This window comes from Symsagittifera roscoffensis, chromosome 5 (assembly GCF_963678635.1).
Source record: "Symsagittifera roscoffensis chromosome 5, txSymRosc1.1, whole genome shotgun sequence".
NCBI classification, from domain to species: Eukaryota; Metazoa; Xenacoelomorpha; order Acoela; family Convolutidae; genus Symsagittifera; species Symsagittifera roscoffensis.
In genome coordinates this window covers 59636682-59656032 of record NC_087066.1, presented here as the reverse complement: position 1 = coordinate 59656032, position 19351 = coordinate 59636682, and the positions used below count along the sequence as shown (strand labels likewise).

At 34.9% G+C, this 19351-nt stretch overlaps 3 protein-coding genes across 4 annotated transcripts in view; 2 read left to right on the top strand and 1 right to left on the bottom strand.

Moving 5' to 3' along the window:
- LOC134845494 (guanine nucleotide-binding protein subunit beta-1-like) overlaps positions 1-19351 on the bottom strand; it is a 492858-nt gene that overhangs the window by 194398 nt on the left and 279109 nt on the right. The window lies entirely within an intron of this gene.
- The window catches only part of LOC134845891 (autophagy protein 5-like), an 84556-nt gene that overhangs the window by 29653 nt on the left and 35552 nt on the right, over positions 1-19351 (top strand). The gene's annotated exons all lie outside the window — the stretch shown is intronic.
- Positions 16546-19351, top strand: part of LOC134845890 (F-box only protein 6-like) — a 136243-nt gene continuing 133437 nt past the window's right edge. The window contains exon 1 of the mRNA XM_063863011.1: positions 16546-16558. The gene's annotated coding sequence lies outside the window, so the exon portion shown is untranslated. The remainder of the gene's footprint in view (positions 16559-19351) is intronic.

Below are 19351 nucleotides of genomic sequence, written 5' to 3'. Positions count from 1 at the left end.
TAACTAAATTATCAGTGCTTGCTATTTCTGATTTCCCAGTCATTCAATTTTAAAAAACCAAACATAAAAAAAAAAATCTAATTTACGACACAAAAACTCCAAACATCATCAAACAGCATTTCTCTTCTAAAAATTTCTTAAAAAAATACAGGCCTATCTCAATTACTGGAGTATTATCAAATGTGTTTGAAAAACTAGAAAATAATCAAAATAAAATAATGGAAATATTTTATCTCAAAAGTTTTTAAGCAACACTCAATTTGGTTTTAAAACATCATACTCAACAACTGATGCTATTTTATTTTTCACGGGTTTTTCCAGAAAATCGATTGATACTAAGAATGTTGTTGTTTTCTGTCTACTACATCTCTCGTTGGCATTTGATTCTATTGACTATAACCATTTAAAATAGCAACTCCGACAAAAAAAATTTCAGAACCAGCTATAGACTTGATAAGTTTTTTCATAAATGACAGACGCCAAAAAAAACAAAAAGAAATAACACTGAGTCCGACTGGATCACACTTCATCAAGGTGTCGACCAAAGCACTTTTTTAGGACCTCTCAATTTCAACCTGTATATCAATGATCTTCACAAGCAACTGACTAACTCATGCAAACGAGTTCAATATGCAGATGACAGACATTTTTTTTGAATGATGAAAAAAACTCTTTTGAAGGATAAAAAACCTTGAAACTGCACTTGAAAAAAATTCAATATTTTATCAAAGTACTTTTTGAGACACTTACTCCAATTGAATGCTAAAACAGAACATTTTATCAACTTCAATTGAAAGTATCCTAGGGAAAATGAAAAAAATATTTTGCCCTGGACTAAAATAATATTGAAGAAAAAGTCAACACTTTTAATTTTTTAGAGAAAAAACTACAAAAAAAGTTATAACTGTCAACAGTTTACAGAAATCAAAAATGACACTGAAAATTTTATCCGGACAGTAGAAGATATCAACAACTAAAAACACTACTCGAAATGAAAAATTATGAACTTATAAGTGATAAAATTCATTCAAAAATCAGAACTGCTTGAGCTCAGCCAGCTAGGTTACACGATTTGGCTAAAGTACATAAGAATGAAATTCCACTCCATCCGGTTCTATCAATTCCTGGTAAAATTTATCGTGTGCTGCACAAAAGTTTGGTCCCCTTTTTGAAAAAGTACCTGGCGCAAACCTTGAAACATCTTCGATAGACGCTCGAGAAAACTCGAAAAACTAATACTTGACAAAAATGAGACATTAAGAGTTTGTACATAAAAATTCCCGCATCAGAAGCGATTGAGATTGCCTTACGTAAATTGTATACACCTGATTACGCAACAGATATTGAGCATTCAACTCTTAAAATGCTGCTGAAATTAGCCGTGACAAATTTTATTTCAAAAGCAATGGAAAATGGTATTGTCAGGAGGATGGGTTAGCCATAGGTGCACCCCTAGCACTAATTTTGGCTAACAGTTGCATGCAAAGCTTCGAAGGAGTAATTAAAGATGAAAACGATGGCATGAAACAAATAACAAAGATATCATATGAAAATGTCCAAAATGCAGCAAAAAGTTTGTGTGAAACAGTAAAGATGTTGAATGTGAAAAATGTCTAAATTGGTTTCATGCTAAGTGTTAAAACATCAGTAACGTCGAATACCCAAAAATGAGTGACATAGTTTGGTACTGGGAAGTCTGTCGTAATTTACCAGACATTTCAACTTGTAAAAAGGAATGAAAACTGTTCGAAAGATACGTAAACGACATAATTTGTACAGTAAAAGGGGACCCAAACACGTTACTTAAAAGGGTGAACTCGTTGCATAAGAACTGATAATTTTTTATAGAAAAAGCCAACGAGAAAGGGTAACTTGCTGTTTTGGACATGAATTTTGTAGTAGGACAACAAAGGGAGATCACATGCAAATGGTATCTAAATCAAATGATGCTTAAAAGTTTTTGAACTCTTATAGCAGCGCAACCCTCCAGCACAAAAATAACATTGTGGAAGGATCAATACAAAAGTTATTTCGATGTACCAGTAACTATAAAAATTTCGACGAAGCGTTAAAAACCATAAGGAAAGTTGGAAGAAAAATTAGTACCCAGAATCCTGGACATCAAAAAATTGTAAGTAGTTTATTGCAAAAAATCACAAACGAAACATCAAAAACTTCACAGAAAACAAAAACTGAATGCAATTGCAAAAAATTTGACAAACTGATGTTTTTTTGCAATATCGAGAAAACTTAAGTTTGAAATTGAAAGAAAAACTTCAAAAATCAAGTCCGGTAGTGGTCACTTTCACAACGCGCAAAATGAAAACTTGCCTGCCGTTGCTTAAGTCAACTTTTGATTGCAACTTGCAGTCTCATGTGTTTTATGAAATCAAATGTAGCGGATGTAGTTCCACCTATGTCGGGCAAACGCGCTGATATCTAACCACACGGATAACAGAGCATCAAAAGAATAAAGCGCCAGTAGGACAGAATGTCGTAGAATGCTGTGGATAACCTAAGGCATTCGAATGGCAATTAATTGACACAGGCAATGGCGTTAAAAATTTGTAGGCCTTGAAGGCGTAAGTTTGGACTATTTAATTTAAGTTTCTTTCACAATAATTATAATCACAATATGATTTAGACTTGTACATTTGATAACGCTCTCAACTGGCAAATAACTGTTTTTGTTATTCCCGATTCTGTTTTATTATGATTTTTTCTTGTGTGATAAGTTTTGTAATGATTATCATTATTATCATCATTATGATCATTATTATAGTTGTACAAAGTTGAGTATAAGCATGGAAGTAATATGGAACATAAGCTCAATTAAATTAAATAAGCTCAATTAAATCCATTGAGTTTGGATGCAAACTAATCAGTTTTATCAACTAAAAGTTTTACGTTGCTAACAATTTTTTGGAATGCATGTTTTTCAGGTGATAACTTTTGTGATCTAAGTTTCGTCTCTTTTTATTCTATTAGATGTGTAGCTTATCTGAATTCGTACTTTACATTAACTTTACAATGTTTTTATACTAAAGCCAAGACTATTTTTTATAGTAACTAAAGTGTTTCATCCTCTGGAATAAACTGAACATAGATGTTCAACCTAGTTTTTCAATATCTATTCTTAACGTATACTCGACGTTTTTGTACGATAAAACATTCCTCTCTTGAGAAACAAAAATATTAAGGCAGAAAATTATGCTAAACTGCAGAAACAAACATATTAAAGCTGCAAAAAAAATTCACAAAAATACTTTATGAAAATTTTTGTATCTCAAAAAATCAGTGCAATTGTTAACGATTTGTTGTAACTAAAAAAATCATCATTTTCGAGTTTTAAATACAACAAATCCTAAAATTATCTCACAAACATTGTAATTTCGTAACTTCCTATTTCATGTAAAAATCAAAACTTCGATAAATTTCTTTTTTCTAATATCACATTTTTTTCTGAATCACAACCTAAGAATTAAATTTTATGGAGAAATCCGGGAGATAAAATTTCATAAATCTCGAACTACTACCAAAATTTGCTTCGTTGTAGTTTCTCGACAAAATTAAATTAAGAAATCGAATGACTACCTAAATTTGCCTTATTTCGTGCTACACTACTCCCTGTCTCAACTGAGGAGCCCTGCTCAGTAGGTTCGGCAGGTTTTTTGAAGATTCACGGTGTTTGCATTTAATAATAGACGCAGTTATCTCGGACAAAAATAGCTTTTTTCTTTGTCGGTTAAGTGCTTCAGACTATGCAAAAGAGAGCTAGCATAAAAAAATGAAGAACCTTTTGAACCTGAAGGACAGAAAAAAAGATGAAAAGTTCAAACAAAAGCAAAAAAAATTTTAATTTTTCCAATTGTACTATGTTTTTAGTTTGGCTTGTCGAATTTGGGTTTCGAAAAAAATTCACAATTATACAGATCAATCACGTTAAAATTTGAAAAAAAAAAGCAAATTTTAGTGCCTATTCTGCTTTAAAAATCTAACTATTACATACAGAATGATCAAAAATCAAAAAAAAGTGTTCTTACATTATTCGTAAAAACAATTTATCAATTTGATACAAAACATATATCATGCAACCAAACTTAAACTGTCCCTCTAAAATTATTCTGAGAGTTTTGTTAGTTCTCCCATACTCCTGATTTCAAGGTTTGGCAGAAAAGTTTTTTGTTACGCTGACATGACATTACTTTATTGATTTTGCTGTGATTGCCAAAATGTTGGAAGCTATAGCTTCAGTGTCAGCTCACTGTAGAAACAAACATAAAAATGCAGAAACGTATGCGAAACTGCAGAAGTGCAAAACTGCAAATACAAACATACCACAGCAACAGTTTTTGCGTATTGTAAACTTTTAGTTTATTTTTTTTTCTGCTTTTCTGTTTATGTCGAAACTGCAAAAACGATTTTACAAAAAAATCATGAAAACATTCTAATTTCAAGAAATCACTCCAATTGTTGAAGTGATGAATTCAATAGAACCTTTACGGAATGTAATGAAGTAATTACTACCAATTTTAGCCCAGATATAGTCTTTATTTGCAAAAAAACACCAATTTTAGATTACCATGATGTTAATATGCACCTTGATGAACCTTATAAGACAATTACCGAACATTATCTATCAGGAGCAGTTTTTGAAGTGCTAAATTTAACATCACTGGTGTGGGATCTAAAAGAATGCAGATTCAAGATTTTTGAGACAAAATCCACTTCAGGGATAATCACGGCGTCCCTTTCTTATGTATAAGACCTTCTTTCGAATGCATCCCTTTAGGCGCAATACCTATTTTACACAGAGGCTACTTTTCTCAGTCGTAACTAAATTATCAGTGCTTGCTATTTCTGATTTCCCAGTCATTCAATTTTAAAAAACCAAACATAAAAAAAAAATCTAATTTACGACACAAAAACTCCAAACATCATCAAACAGCATTTCTCTTCTAAAAATTTCTTAAAAAAATACAGGCCTATCTCAATTACTGGAGTATTATCAAATGTGTTTGAAAAACTAGAAAATAATCAAAATAAAATAATGGAAATATTTTATCTCAAAAGTTTTTAAGCAACACTCAATTTGGTTTTAAAACATCATACTCAACAACTGATGCTATTTTATTTTTCACGGGTTTTTCCAGAAAATCGATTGATACTAAGAATTTTGTTGTTTTCTGTCTACTACATCTCTCGTTGGCATTTGATTCTATTGACTATAACCATTTAAAATAGCAACTCCGACAAAAAAAATTTCAGAACCAGCTATAGACTTGATAAGTTTTTTCATAAATGACAGACGCCAAAAAAAAACAAAAAGAAATAACACTGAGTCCGACTGGATCACACTTCATCAAGGTGTCGACCAAAGCACTTTTTTAGGACCTCTCAATTTCAACCTGTATATCAATGATCTTCACAAGCAACTGACTAACTCATGCAAACGAGTTCAATATGCAGATGACAGACATTTTTTTTGAATGATGAAAAAAACTCTTTTGAAGGATAAAAAACCTTGAAACTGCACTTGAAAAAAATTCAATATTTTATCAAAGTACTTTTTGAGACACTTACTCCAATTGAATGCTAAAACAGAACATTTTATCAACTTCAATTGAAAATATCCTAGGGAAAATGAAAAAAATATTTTGCCCTGGACTAAAATAATATTGAAGAAAAAGTCAACACTTTTTATATTTTAGAGAAAAAACTACAAAAAAAAATTATAACTGTCAACAGTTTACAGAAATCAAAAATGGCACTGAAAGTTTTATCCGGACAGTAGAAGATATCAACAACTAAAAACACTACTCGAAATGAAAAATTATGAACTTATAAGTGATAAAATTCATTCAAAAATCAGAACTGCTTGAGCTCAGCCAGCTAGGTTACACGATTTGGCTAAAGTACATAAGAATGAAATTCCACTCCATCCGGTTCTATCAATTCCTGGTAAAATTTATCGTGTGCTGCACAAAAGTTTGGTCCCCTTTTTGAAAAAGTACCTGGCGCAAACCTTGAAACATCTTCGATAGACGCTCGAGAAAACTCGAAAAACTAATACTTGACAAAAATGAGACATTAAGAGTTTGTACATAAAAATTCCCGCATCAGAAGCGATTGAGATTGCCTTACGTAAATTGTATACACCTGATTACGCACCAGATATTGAGCATTCAACTCTTAAAATGCTGCTGAAATTAGCCGTGACAAATTTTATTTCAAAAGCAATGGAAAATGGTATTGTCAGGAGGATGGGTTAGCCATAGGTGCACGCCTAGCACTAATTTTGGCTAACAGTTGCATGCAAAGGTTCGAAGGAGTAATTAAAGATGAAAACGATGGCATGAAACAAATAACAAAGATATCATATGAAAATGTATGTCCAAAATGCAGCAAAAAGTTTGTGTGAAACAGTAAAGATGTTGAATGTGATAAATGTCTAAATTGGTTTCATGCTAAGTGTTAAAACATCAGTAACGACGAATACCCAAAAATGAGTGACATAGTTTGGTACTGGGAAGTCTGTCGTAATTTACCAGACATTTCAACTTGTAAAAAGGAATGAAAACTGTTCGAAAGATACGTAAACGACATAATTTGTACAGTAAAAGGGGACCCAAACACGTTACTTAAAAGGGTGAACTCGTTGCATAAGAACTGATAATTTTTTATAGAAAAAGCCAACGAGAAAGGGTAACTTGCTGTTTTGGACATGAATTTAGTAGTAGGACAACAAAGGAAGATCACATGCAAATGGTATCTAAATCAAATGATGCTTAAACGTTTTTGAACTCTTATAGCAGCGCAGCCCTCCAGCACAAAAATAACATTGTCGAAGGATCAATACAAAAGTTATTTCGATGTACCAGTAACTATAAAAATTTCGACGAAGCGTTAAAAACCATAAGGAAAGTTGGAAGAAAAATTAGTACCCAGAATCCTGGACATCAAAAAATTGTAAGTAGTTTATTGCAAAAAATCACAAACGAAACATCAAAAACTTCACAGAAAACAAAAACTGAATGCAATTGCGAAAAATTTGTTAAACTGATGTTTTTTTGCAATACCGAGAAAACTTAAGTTTGAAATTGAAAGAAAAACTTCAAAAATCAAGTCCGGTAATGGTCACTTTCACAACGCGCAAAATGAAAACTTGCCTGCCGTTGCTTAAGTCAACTTTTGATTGCAACTTGCAGTCTCATGTGTTTTATGAAATCAAATGTAGCGGATGTAGTTCCACCTATGTCGGGCAAACGCGCCGATATCTAACCACACGGATAACAGAGCATCAAAAGAATAAAGCGCCAGTAGGACAGAATGTCGTAGAATGCTGTGGATAACCTAAGGCATTCGAATGGCAATTAATTGACACAGGCAATGGCGTTAAAAATTTGTAGGCCTTGAAGGCCCTCCAAATAAGTAAACGCAAACCGCTACTGAACACGCCCGACGAGTTCAGAAGCAGAAAACTCAAACTAAAATATTAGTCTGACATTAGGCATGTCACCTTGATTCAAATTTTAATTTTTGGATAAAAACATACATGATGAATCAATAGACTTATTCAACCCTAGAAAAAAATTTCAAAAAGTGAGAAAATCGGGAAACAATTTTGGACAATTGTTGGAGAATGAAATATCTCCAGAAACGAAATTTCAAAATGATCACTTTAATGATTATGTTATATTCTTAGATACTCATAAACTTGAAAATCAATCATTTTGGTTGTGATAATCTTTTTAACTAAAAAAACTTTGATTTTTCGATGTATATAGTCAATGATGCTAGTTATAGCGAAAATGTTCTTAATTTATTTAAAATTTTACTGACATAACTATTTGAAATAAAACATCCAGGGTTATTATAGATCATTTTCTGACATCCGAAGGCAAAGTGGAAATGATTTTAAGAAATATGACCTGCGGGATTGGAACACTACAGTCGATCAACAAACTCCTTCCTATCAAAACAAAACTACTACTAATAACGCACTCGTTATTAGTCACCTACACTATCCTGCTATCATTTTAAATGGAATTTCAAACTTGACGATCTCACTAGCGGAACAACTCAGCTGGTGGGCAATGAAAACTTGTTGTGATCTTGCAAATTTCGATTCATAATCTGATCTCAAATCAAAATACAATGTTTTACCAGTAACAATGTTCCATGACTGGAAATGAATTTGACCTTTTGCTTTTTCTGTACAATATAACATCTCCTATTAGCAGCTCACGAAAAAAATCACAGAAAATAATCACATGTACATAAGCACAAGAAAAAAAAATTTTCTCGAAAGATTTAATGGGCAGTACATCGGAATTTTTTTTTTAAAAATTGGTAACCATTTGGAACAAGCTACATGATAATAATTTTCAAGAATGTCCTTACGTACAGAAAAGCAAAAACAATTTTGAAGGATAATGTTTTAAGGATTATTATCATTATTAATAGAAGATCCTTTAGTAACAACCTATGGAAAAACTTCATAGATATACTACAAATTTCTTTTATGAACATTTCGTAACACGGTGTTACTAGCATTGAATGCGTAAATTCGTGTTAATTAATTTGAATGCAGTTGACAATAATTAGAATCACAATTTGATTTACACTTATACATTTGAAAACACCCTCAACTGGCAAATAAAATGTTTTTCTTTACACCCATTTCTGTTTTACTATGGTTTTTTTGTGTGTGTTATGATTCTTTTTATGATTATTATGATTATCATCATTGTGATCATTATTATAGTGGTACAACGGTGAGTTTGAATGCATGAAAAGCAGACTTTATCAACCCACACTTTTAAGTTGCGAACAATATTTAGGGATGTACGTTTTTTGTACATTACACTTCAATTGATGACTTTTGTGACGTAGTAATTTCATCTCATTTTATTCAAACATCTGAGTAACTAATCTGAGTTTGAACCTAATATTAACTCTACACAGTTACTTTACTAATGCAAACTATTGTAAATAGTAAATGAAGTGTTTTTTTTTGGAACAAAATGGATATAGAAGCTTTATCCATTTTTTTCCATAATATCCTTGCCTATACTCGACATAATAGTACTATAAAAAAAAATTCAGCATTTATGATAATGGGCTAAGCCCAAATGTGCTAAGCCAAATGTGCTTGTTATTCCTGAAACCATCCTCTTTGCAAATAGTCTTTTCATAAACTGAAATTTGGTGCTCTAAATAACTCTTTGTTTCGCCTTATTATTACATTTTACCACTCGAGAATCTGAAATTTTTCCCCCAATCTTAACATTAATTTTGGTGCTAATATGTTTTGTAAAGATAGTATTCTTTTTTCTTATAATGGTAATAAAATTTTCAGTTTTCGGCTCGCTCAGCTAACTTGTATATTTTCACCATAAATTTACCCTCCTCACTGCCAAATTATGGCCAATCATACGCACTGCCATATTTGCAAACGCCACCTCTGAAAAGGAGGCATATGATGTGTCATTTGCAAAGCTTACATCGATGTCTCATATAGCGGAGTACAAAGCAGCAATATTTACTACGATGGGTTCTCCTGCATACAATGCACCCCAACGAACTTTGCAAAAGAGCCCAACTCCACCAACAGACCAACAAGCACAGCCCCCATCACAACTCAAAAAGAAACATCACCGGCAACACCTTCAACAAACGTACTGCCCAACGCAATACAATCTTATCCATTGCCTCCAGCAATCACTCCAGCCCCCTTCGACCCCTGTAAACTTATCGAACAAGAACTTGAAATCAAAATAAACGACATATATAAAAATATCGATAACTGGAAACCGCGCTTCATAATTCTAAGGAAAAACAAGCCCGGTTTCCAATTCATAGAATTACTTAACCAGCTGCTGTTGTCATTAGTAGAAGAAACAACAAATTCTAACGTCGCAAAGAAAGCAGCAATGATTCTCCCACATCTGCTGCTCCTCAAAAATAAATCAGAAACAAAGGGATCAAATTCTAAAACACTAAGCCGCTGCATAATTTTATGGAAGCAAGGTCTATTAAAGGATTTTTTCACTGAAGCAAAAGCTCTCAAAATTATACATCCAAAACAGAAGAGAAGAAGTCCGAAGTAAACGAGGAAGTTAAGCAATTCGACAAACTAATGAGTACAGGCAAAATATCTGTCACCATTGGCTGCCTTTCATACAAGAAAACAAAAGGAGTACTTCCCCCTAAACGGAGTAATTGAAGGAAAAACAGACTTTAGTATCCTGAAAGAAAAACACCCTCAAACCAAAACAGCGAACACTAACTATATAATTGAAGTAAGTGAAGACACAATGCCATACCACCCCTCTATATTCGAACAAATAAACGCCAAGACAGTTCGCAAATCAAACCTGAAAGCGAACGGAAGCCACGGTCCCTCAGGTCTAGATGCGTGCGAATGGAGAAGGATATTAACTCATTTCAACCAGACATCCAATGAGCTTTGCAAAACACATGTTAAACTATCCTATACAATAGAAAGTAAAATTCTCCCCCATGAAAAGCTAACGGCGTACAACTCGTGTCGCCTAATACCTCTGGACAACAATCCAGGGGTAAGGCCCATTGGTATAGGCGAAGTTCTAAGAACAGCAATTGGCAAAACAGTCACCAAACAACAAAATCAGACCATAAAAATCTCGGAAAAAATTTCCAACTCTGCTTGGGCCAGAAATGTGGAATCGAATATGCTATCCACATCTTGAGGATCGAATTTGAGAAACTGGAAATAGACGCCATATTACTTATTCATGCAGAAAAAGCCTTCAACTCGCTCAATAGTGAACTTGCTCTAAAAATTGTAGAAATCCTTTGTCCGGCACTGCATCATGCGCTGGCCAACTCATATAAACATCCCTCGAATCTATATGTCAATAACACGGTTTTGACATCTACCGAAGGCACAACGCAAGGTGATCCCCTCGAAATGGCTATGTACGGAATTGGGATAATCTCACTGATTGAGCTCCTGCAAAAACCAAATTTCACCCAAAAATGTTACGCAGATGATGGAAGCGCTGCAGGTGATCTTATAAGTCTCCGCGCAATACTGGACAAGCTGGATGTGCGCGGAAAAGCTTTCGAATACAATGTGAAGCCTTCCAAGTGTCAAATCATAGTAGAAAAAATATCGTCTTTAACAGTTGTGATAAAAGTAATCGAAGGCACAAATATTACATTGGTAGACGGTTTTAGAGTCCTTGGATTGTTTATAGGAACACCATCAGCATGCGATAAATACATGGAAAGCGAAATTGAAAAGACAGCTACCCTGACTGAAAACCTTTCCAAAATAGCTAAAACCTCACCACAAAATGCCTTTTCCTGCTACACAAAAGGAGTTGAAAATAAACTAAACTTTCTAACCAGAACAACTCTTAAGAAAATGGGTGAAATTGAGAAAAACGTAAGACAGTAGCTACTTCCTATTTATTACTGGTGAAATTCATATAACCGATGAAGATCGCAACCTTTTGCACTACCACTAAGAATTGGAGGATTAGACCTCATCAGTAACACGGACTGTTCCAGAAATTATGAGAGGTCTCAAGCCATTTGTGATCCGTTAGAAAACAGTGATCCAGGAATAGCTGGAACGGAACAAACTCTGATAAATAGACACATCAAAACTGAGAGACAGAACATCACACTCTCAAAAAAGGCTAAAATTATGGAAAATTGCTAATCAGAAAAAAAACTGACAATGAACCTAACGTCACAGAAAGGAGCATCGAATTGGCTAAACGTGCTACCCTTAAAAAATATAATTTTTCTCTCAACAAATCAGAATTTAAAGATGTATTACATCTGAGATACGGATGGGAACCACCAAACACCCCACATACATGCCCATATGGACAACCGTTCAGACTGACCCATTCTCTACACTGTCCCAAAGGTGGATACACTCACCTAAGAAATAATAAAATTCGCGATACCTTTGCGACACTCCTGGACGAAGTATGCCATAATGTTGAAATAGAGCCGAAAATTCAATCGCTGGAAAAAGAAAAATTTCACAACAAAACAGCCACTACTGAGGATGACGCTCGACTTGACATCAAGGCAAATGGACTCTGCGGAGGCCGATTCAGCCGAACCATTTTCGATGTAAAAATTTTCAACCCCCATGCTAAATCCTGTCCAAATACTAAATCTGAACTCTACAAATATCAAAACATTAAAATACTAACAAAGAATTCTGGATGTAGAACACAGCAGCTTTGTTCCACTAATTTTTGCGTGTACCGGAGGAGAAGCACCAGGCTCTACAAAAACCATCCAGAAACTAGCATAGAAACTAAGCGAGAAACGGAACTACTCATACTCGGACACAATGAACTTTATAAGAACAAATATAAGTTTTGCACGTCTGAGGAGTGCAATCTTCTGCCTTAGGGGGTGCAAAAATCTTAAAAATACATCCAACATAGACAATTCTATCTGTGCTATAATCGAGGAGGGTAGATTTTTTTGACAATTCTCTTGAAGCATTAATACCGACTTGATTTATTCATGAAATTTCGAAAATGTAATAATATAGCGTTGGTACGGCCATATCCGACCGCATGACGGAAGGGCCCATTTTAAAAGACTCTTAAAAATTCATAAAAATCATAATACCCATAATCATACTAATAATCTTGAACAATCAAAACTTATGATAGCACCCAAGGGAGCTGTTGTTCCAGAGATGCAATTTTACTAAAGTTCACCTAAATTTTTATTCGTTTCTGCAGTTTGACCTAAACATAAAAAAAGAAGAAAAAGAAGAAGAAACACCTAAGCAATACTTAAAAGTTGTCCAGCTTACCCATCAGCGTGTTCAATTTGTCTAGAATGTTATTGTGTTCAGCGAATATCATGTTTTTTGCGGGTATAGCCGATGGGACCATCAACCCACCATTTTTTGTTCCAAATTAACGAGCAAAATACTTATTCAACTCGCAGTTTTCGCCTCTTATTGACAAATTAGCTCTTTTATTCTTCTTTCAATACAAATCTTGAACAAACAATTTCAAACCTGCTGTGCTTCTACGCATTCAAGTTGTTCTCGATGTAAAATGGCGAACGAAACAACAAAACAATGGAATCACATGCGCTTGCCTTCATATCTGAAAGTCAGCAAAAGCTGCAATCTAATGGGTGCTGCCTTTAGACCCTCATCCATTGGAATACAGAATTTCCCCTACAACAAATCTTGGACCGAGATCCAGCTTGGCCAAAAACCCATCGATTACCTCTCTAGTGTGGCGTGAAATCGGCTTCAAGCTCGTATACCTTCAATTTGTTTCATTTTTGACAAAACTGAAAGGTTACAAGCAGTCTGTGATCCAGTCAATCCGCTCGAACACATTCTCCACCGGTGACGATTCGTAGTCGATATGTGCTCTGATTTTCCGTAATTACTTAGTAGTAGTAGTAGTAGTAGTAGTAGTAGTAGTAGTAGTAGTAGTAGTAGTAGTAGTAGTAGTATTAGTAGTAGTAGTAGTAGTAGTAGGGCTTCTATGCTGGTCAGTACAAGGGGCTATCACCCCATTCAGTTTGCGAGTTCTATAGATTAGTCTTGTTTCTGCAGTTATGTATCAAGCAGTCACAGCCAACTCTCCACGGGCATTTTTTCAACTCTTCATTTTGTTCAAATCTTCTCCAGAAAACACGTAATATCGATATCTTTAGTCCATTTTTCTTACTCAGATGAATTTTTGCGTATGTCTGATATTTATGAAATTTTCTTCCAAGAATCTCTTTCTTGGTCTCTGCAGCTGAAACAGATTACAGCGCGAGGAATCTAAGTACAATGGCATGTCAATTAGTTCGTTATCACATCTACCCAAAATCATTTTGGACAATATTAAAAGGTTGTTTACTTGAATGTACGTAGGGAGCGGTAATAATCCCAAAAATTTGAGACAAGCTTTGTAGCGTCCACCAATTGATGATATCCACTTAACGATGCGCTTTTGTACCTTTTCTAATATAACCAATATGTTTTTGCTCAACCCATAGCAAGGACTTCCGTAATATATTATTGGCACTGTCATTGATTTATACAGATTGAGCTTCGTTGTCCAATATATATTTGAAACATTACGTTTGATCATGAAGAAAACTTTTCTTGTCTTTTTACAGAATTTTTCGATGTGTTTGTCCCATTTAAGGTCACTCGAGAGCATCAAACCTAAATCTGATTGCGTTAACTCTTTTTCGATCACGTGATTTCCAAAAAAAATTCTTTTCCTTAATGTTGATAGAAACATGAGCACAATCATCCATGTTGAAGGGCATGTGATTTGTTTCAATACATTTCAAAAGTGCGTTTAAATCTTTTTGTACTAAATTGTGTTCTATTTCAATGCTTATAAATTTCGCATCATCAGCAAACAAAAGAGGGAAAAGACATTCGCATTTTGAAGTCAAATCGTCACGAAAACAAGAAAAAGTAATGGCGCAATAATGCTCCCCTGAGGTACTCTACTTGTAAATTCGTTGTGTTACTACGATCTGTTACATAAAATTTCAGTAAATTTAGTAATTTAACTCTGATACCGGTTTCAACTAGTTTTTTTAAGGAGCACACCATGATCGACGCGGTCCAAAGTTTTGCTATAATCAGTGAATATAACATCTATTTCCTTTTGATTTTCAATACCATTATACACCTTTTGAAGGAATGTTAATAATTGAGTAATCGTCTATCGATTCCTTCTATATCCAAACTGTGAGCTGTATCAATTTTGTGAATAGTGGTTGTATAACCGAATGAACAAAATCCGTTCAAGAATTTTGGAAGGGATCGATAGAAGAGACACTGGGCCGTAATTTGATACATCGCATTTGTCGTTCTTTTTATGGAGAGCAGACACTGTTGCAACTTTCCAACTTTTTGAATATTCGTCGGTTTGCAAAAATTTTCGATATATCTGTGTAAGAGAAGGGGATAGAGAAATACAGAGTTTGTGAACCAAAAAAGGTGGTATTTCATCTGGTCCTTTACTTTTGTTAACATTTGAGTTCTAATAAATTTCCATTTCTTCTTTTGTTTCGATGCTTTCTTCCTTTAGAACTGGCATATCAGCAGACAAATCGCAAGAAAACTCAAATGAGCTGGATAATATAAACCGAAGAAAAGAACTTTGCAAATAAGTCTGCTTTATCTTTGTCAGAATCAGCAGTGAGTTCGTTGTAAAACATTTTGGGTGGTAAGTTTGATTTTCAAAAGGCTTTGAAGTACTTGAAAAGATTGGAGGTTGATCTTCTTTGTGCTAATTTGTCTTCGAACTGAATTTTGTCCATATTACTAGATATATTGACCAATTCTTAAAAAGTTTGTACCTTTGCATGAGTTTCAGGATATTTTCTTCTTGCAGTTTGCAAGCATTTAATATAATGTGAAGTTTTGTTAGTTATCCAGGGAGGCAATAACGCTTTATGAGCAGTTCGTTTAGGTATTGTTTCTTTTAAAGCATTTTGAAGCCGTTTATACCACAATTCAATTATTTTATCAGGATTCGATCAGCAATAAGGTTCAAACTTGTAAATGATCAAAGTTTCAGCAAGCTTGGGATAATCACCTTTGCAATAGCTATACACCACCTCTGGGCAAAAAGTTCTTTTCAATAAGCATTTTGTTTCAACACACAGCTTCGTTTTGATGGGGTAGTGGTTCGACAGATTTGAAAATTCAGGTTCCACGTTTGGTTTTGAAATGTCAAGTGCTTGTATGCCATTGCTTACAAGAATTAAGTCCAAAATTCCAGTACTTGCTGTAAAAAAGTCTATTTTATGCTCTTGGTTGATTTGCTCCATTAGTTTTAAGAATTCAGTTTCAATCGGTCGACATGATGAAAGCGTGTTCCAATTTTTTGTACGAAAGATGAAATCTCCGCACATAATAATTTCGTCTACTTTTGTTTTGGCCTTCTTGATAAAAATGAATAAATTTTGCAGATCCTTAGATGTAAAGGCATACTTGCTGTTCGAGGGGGGTAAATAAGACGTAACTAGCATAGCAGAACTTTTTTTGTTTCTCATGAATACAGTACATGCAACTATTGATCCGTTTACTTCATAGCCGAACTTCAACCGCTCTGCCATAAATGCTCAAATAACACAAATCATTGTTCCAACGTCTGAGGTATTTTGGCCTTCTACTAAACTTCTGTTTGCACAAAAACACTAAAATTGAGGCAAAAATGATTCCCCCTCTAAAACGTCATTTGTAAGCCAAGTTTCCGTTGTACAAGTTATGTCATGAGTGTTAATAGAAGCATGAGTTGCTAAAACTTTAGGTCTTTCGGATTTGTAAATGCTTCTTATTTTTTAACATAACAAATTGATTTCTCTGGTTGATTTTTCGAGTCACTCGTCCAGATCAATAACTTAACTCTTAACACCCAAGGTACCACGTTTAATCTGAACAGACTTCGTATCTACATTATCGTTTGTTACTATTTGTCTTCTCTTTTTCAACAAGTCATGTTCTTTCAGTTGTTCCTCTTAGCCTAATTGTTGTAATAAACTTATTAAACATAGATTTGATATGGGAGGAGGACGAGCCAAGCAGCAGAATACAAAGAACCTCAAGGATCACTCTCCGAAGTGCGACAAAACAAAGACTGGTGGAACATCTATTGGATTCGACTCTTGCGATTCCTGGTGGCATCCGGTATGCGTCAACCTGACGCAAACAGAAGTCGATCTTATATCAAAATACTTGCCTGTAAATGGCACTGTCTGCTGGATCAAAAGTAGTCAAAAGTAATCTGCTGGATCAAAAGTAATCTGCTGGATCAAAAGAAAATTCTTGAGGAGATTCAAGAAATAAAGCAAGCTGTTGGTGCTAACGCGCATGACATCAAAGGTTTTTCACATGCCAATCAAGATTTCGGATCAACATGTCAAAGAGCGGCGCCATCGCACCACTTTGTTAGCAAACAATTGCGTTTTAAAGGTTTCACTGAAAGCATAAACAATGAGCCTTTTCAAAGACAAATGGATGAGCAAAACTCGGTCCAAACACTGCTTCACTCTCTGGACCTCTAGGTGCTTGTTGTGAATATAACAAGTTTGGGACTATATAGCGCTGACAGAAAAGGGCAGTTTTTGTTGAATTTAGTTGCAACTGGGACGCCAAGTTAGTTCTCCACAAAGCTTTTGCTTTCAAACTCTACAACACATCTTTGAAACTCTACAGTTTCCACCTTCAACGAGATGGAACACTTATATCAAACCTTTGACTAGCTCCAAAAGCAATTTTAATAAATGTTAGATCAATCAAAAAACCACACTGCGTTGAGCGTCTAGCTGCTGATATAATTGCAAATGATATTGGCATGTGTTTTGTTACTGAAACATGGCTCAATTCAGAATTACATAACAGTTTTGTCAAAATCGATGGCTACAGTGTTTTGCGGTTTGACAGGACGACAATAAATTCTAACAAGCAAATTTGTGGTGGCGTAGTTGTGTATTACCGAGATGGATTCAGAGTATGCCAGTTTTTTCTCTATGGGTGTGAAGATTTTGAAGTTTTCTGGTTCTCGTTCATTCTGAACCACAGAGTGTACGTTTCTGCACTGTTGTATCACCCCTCAGATGCTACCAATGAAGTTGACTTATCTATCCATATTTCCAGTGTTGCTGATTATTCATTCAGATCATTGTCTTGCTCAACGATTTTTCTGAGCAGAGATTTTAATTATTTCGACATAGCTTTGTTATCCGGTTTCAAGCAGGTTTTTAAAGCTTTTACACGAAGACGCACACAGCTTGACCAAATTCTCACGTCATTTCCATCTCCATTCCAAGATGTTCAAGTGAGTAGTCTCTCCGTGCCAACTGATCATCTAGCTGTAATTTGTTCTCCTACAAACAGACCAGAAAACCTCCAAAAAATGGTAATTTTTTGTGACCAGCGGGATAAGAATCGACAATCTTCAAATCATGCCTTGGATAATCAAGATTTTGACTATATTCTGGAGTACACTAATGTTGAGAAAGCAATGCATTAATTATTTGGGTTTTGATGGTTAAACTAACCACTAGTGTCCACTAAAGAAAGTAAAACTGAGTACTAGAGACCCTATTTATATCACCCCACTAATAAAATTTCATACCAAGCAGAAAAGCAGAGTGTATTCTCTAGAAAAACATCAGAAAGCTGCTGATTTGGAAGGCAAAAAAAATATTGATACGTGATAATCTGAGAATACGAATCGTAAAGGTACGAAATACTGGTGGCGTGTTGTGAACCAGACCACGGGACGAACCAAGTCAGATTCGGCGACACTTGATTTTAGTCCTGATGATATCAATGAATATTTCGCTAATATTTGCCATACAGAAAACTATGTAGAACCAGAAATTATAGAAAGTCAGAACGGCGCTTACCCAGCCTTGACTCTTCACGAAGTTTATCAAAGTCTGAGAAAAAAACTGCAGTGGGGTTTGATGGCATTCCAGCGTAGGTCTTGAGCGAAAATGCCCATAACTGAGCTCTTAGTATTCAACACATCTACAATTTATCTTTCAGAAGTGGTGTTTTCCCGATGTCTTTCAAGATTTCAAAATTGTCCCCCTAGCCAAAATCCCCCAACCAGACACCATGGACCAATTACGGCCAATATCAATCACACCAGTACTCAGCAGACATTTTGAGCGATTGGTCTACACCAAGTTCATAAAAAAACATCTACAAAAGTTCACTGAACAATTATCAATTTGGTTTCAAAACAGGAGGCTCAACCGTCAACGCTGCTCTTCGATTACTACACACAGTCCGTGACTTCGATCTCCATCATTATTACGGTGTACGTCTCTTCTCGCTGGAACTGTCCAAAGCATTCGACAGAGTGTTCCATCATTTTATGATTAGTCAGATCAAACAGATAAACCCAGGAGTCTGTACACATTTAGTGACTTGGCTGAAAAGTTTCCTATCAGACCGAGTGCAGATTGTATCATATCAGAACGATCTGTCAAAACCAACCTCCATCAACCAAGGTGTACGTCAGGGACGGTACTTGGACCACCGTCCTTCAATATGTCGTTCGACGACTTGAAGTGCCTTTGCGAAAATGCTTGCCACGTTAAGTTTGCAGACGACATTAATCCGGTAATCGGCGTTAGAGGACTCGACGATCTTAGTCGAATCATTATTGAAAGAATCTTCAAGTGGTTGGTTTATGGATCATAATTTTGTTGTCAACACCCTTAAATCCATAGAAATGAGGTTCAATTTCAAGAATAAGCTACCCTTCATCTGCTCAGATTGTAACATTCGTCTACTGCAGTCACACATGAGGCATAAGAAAAATAGGCC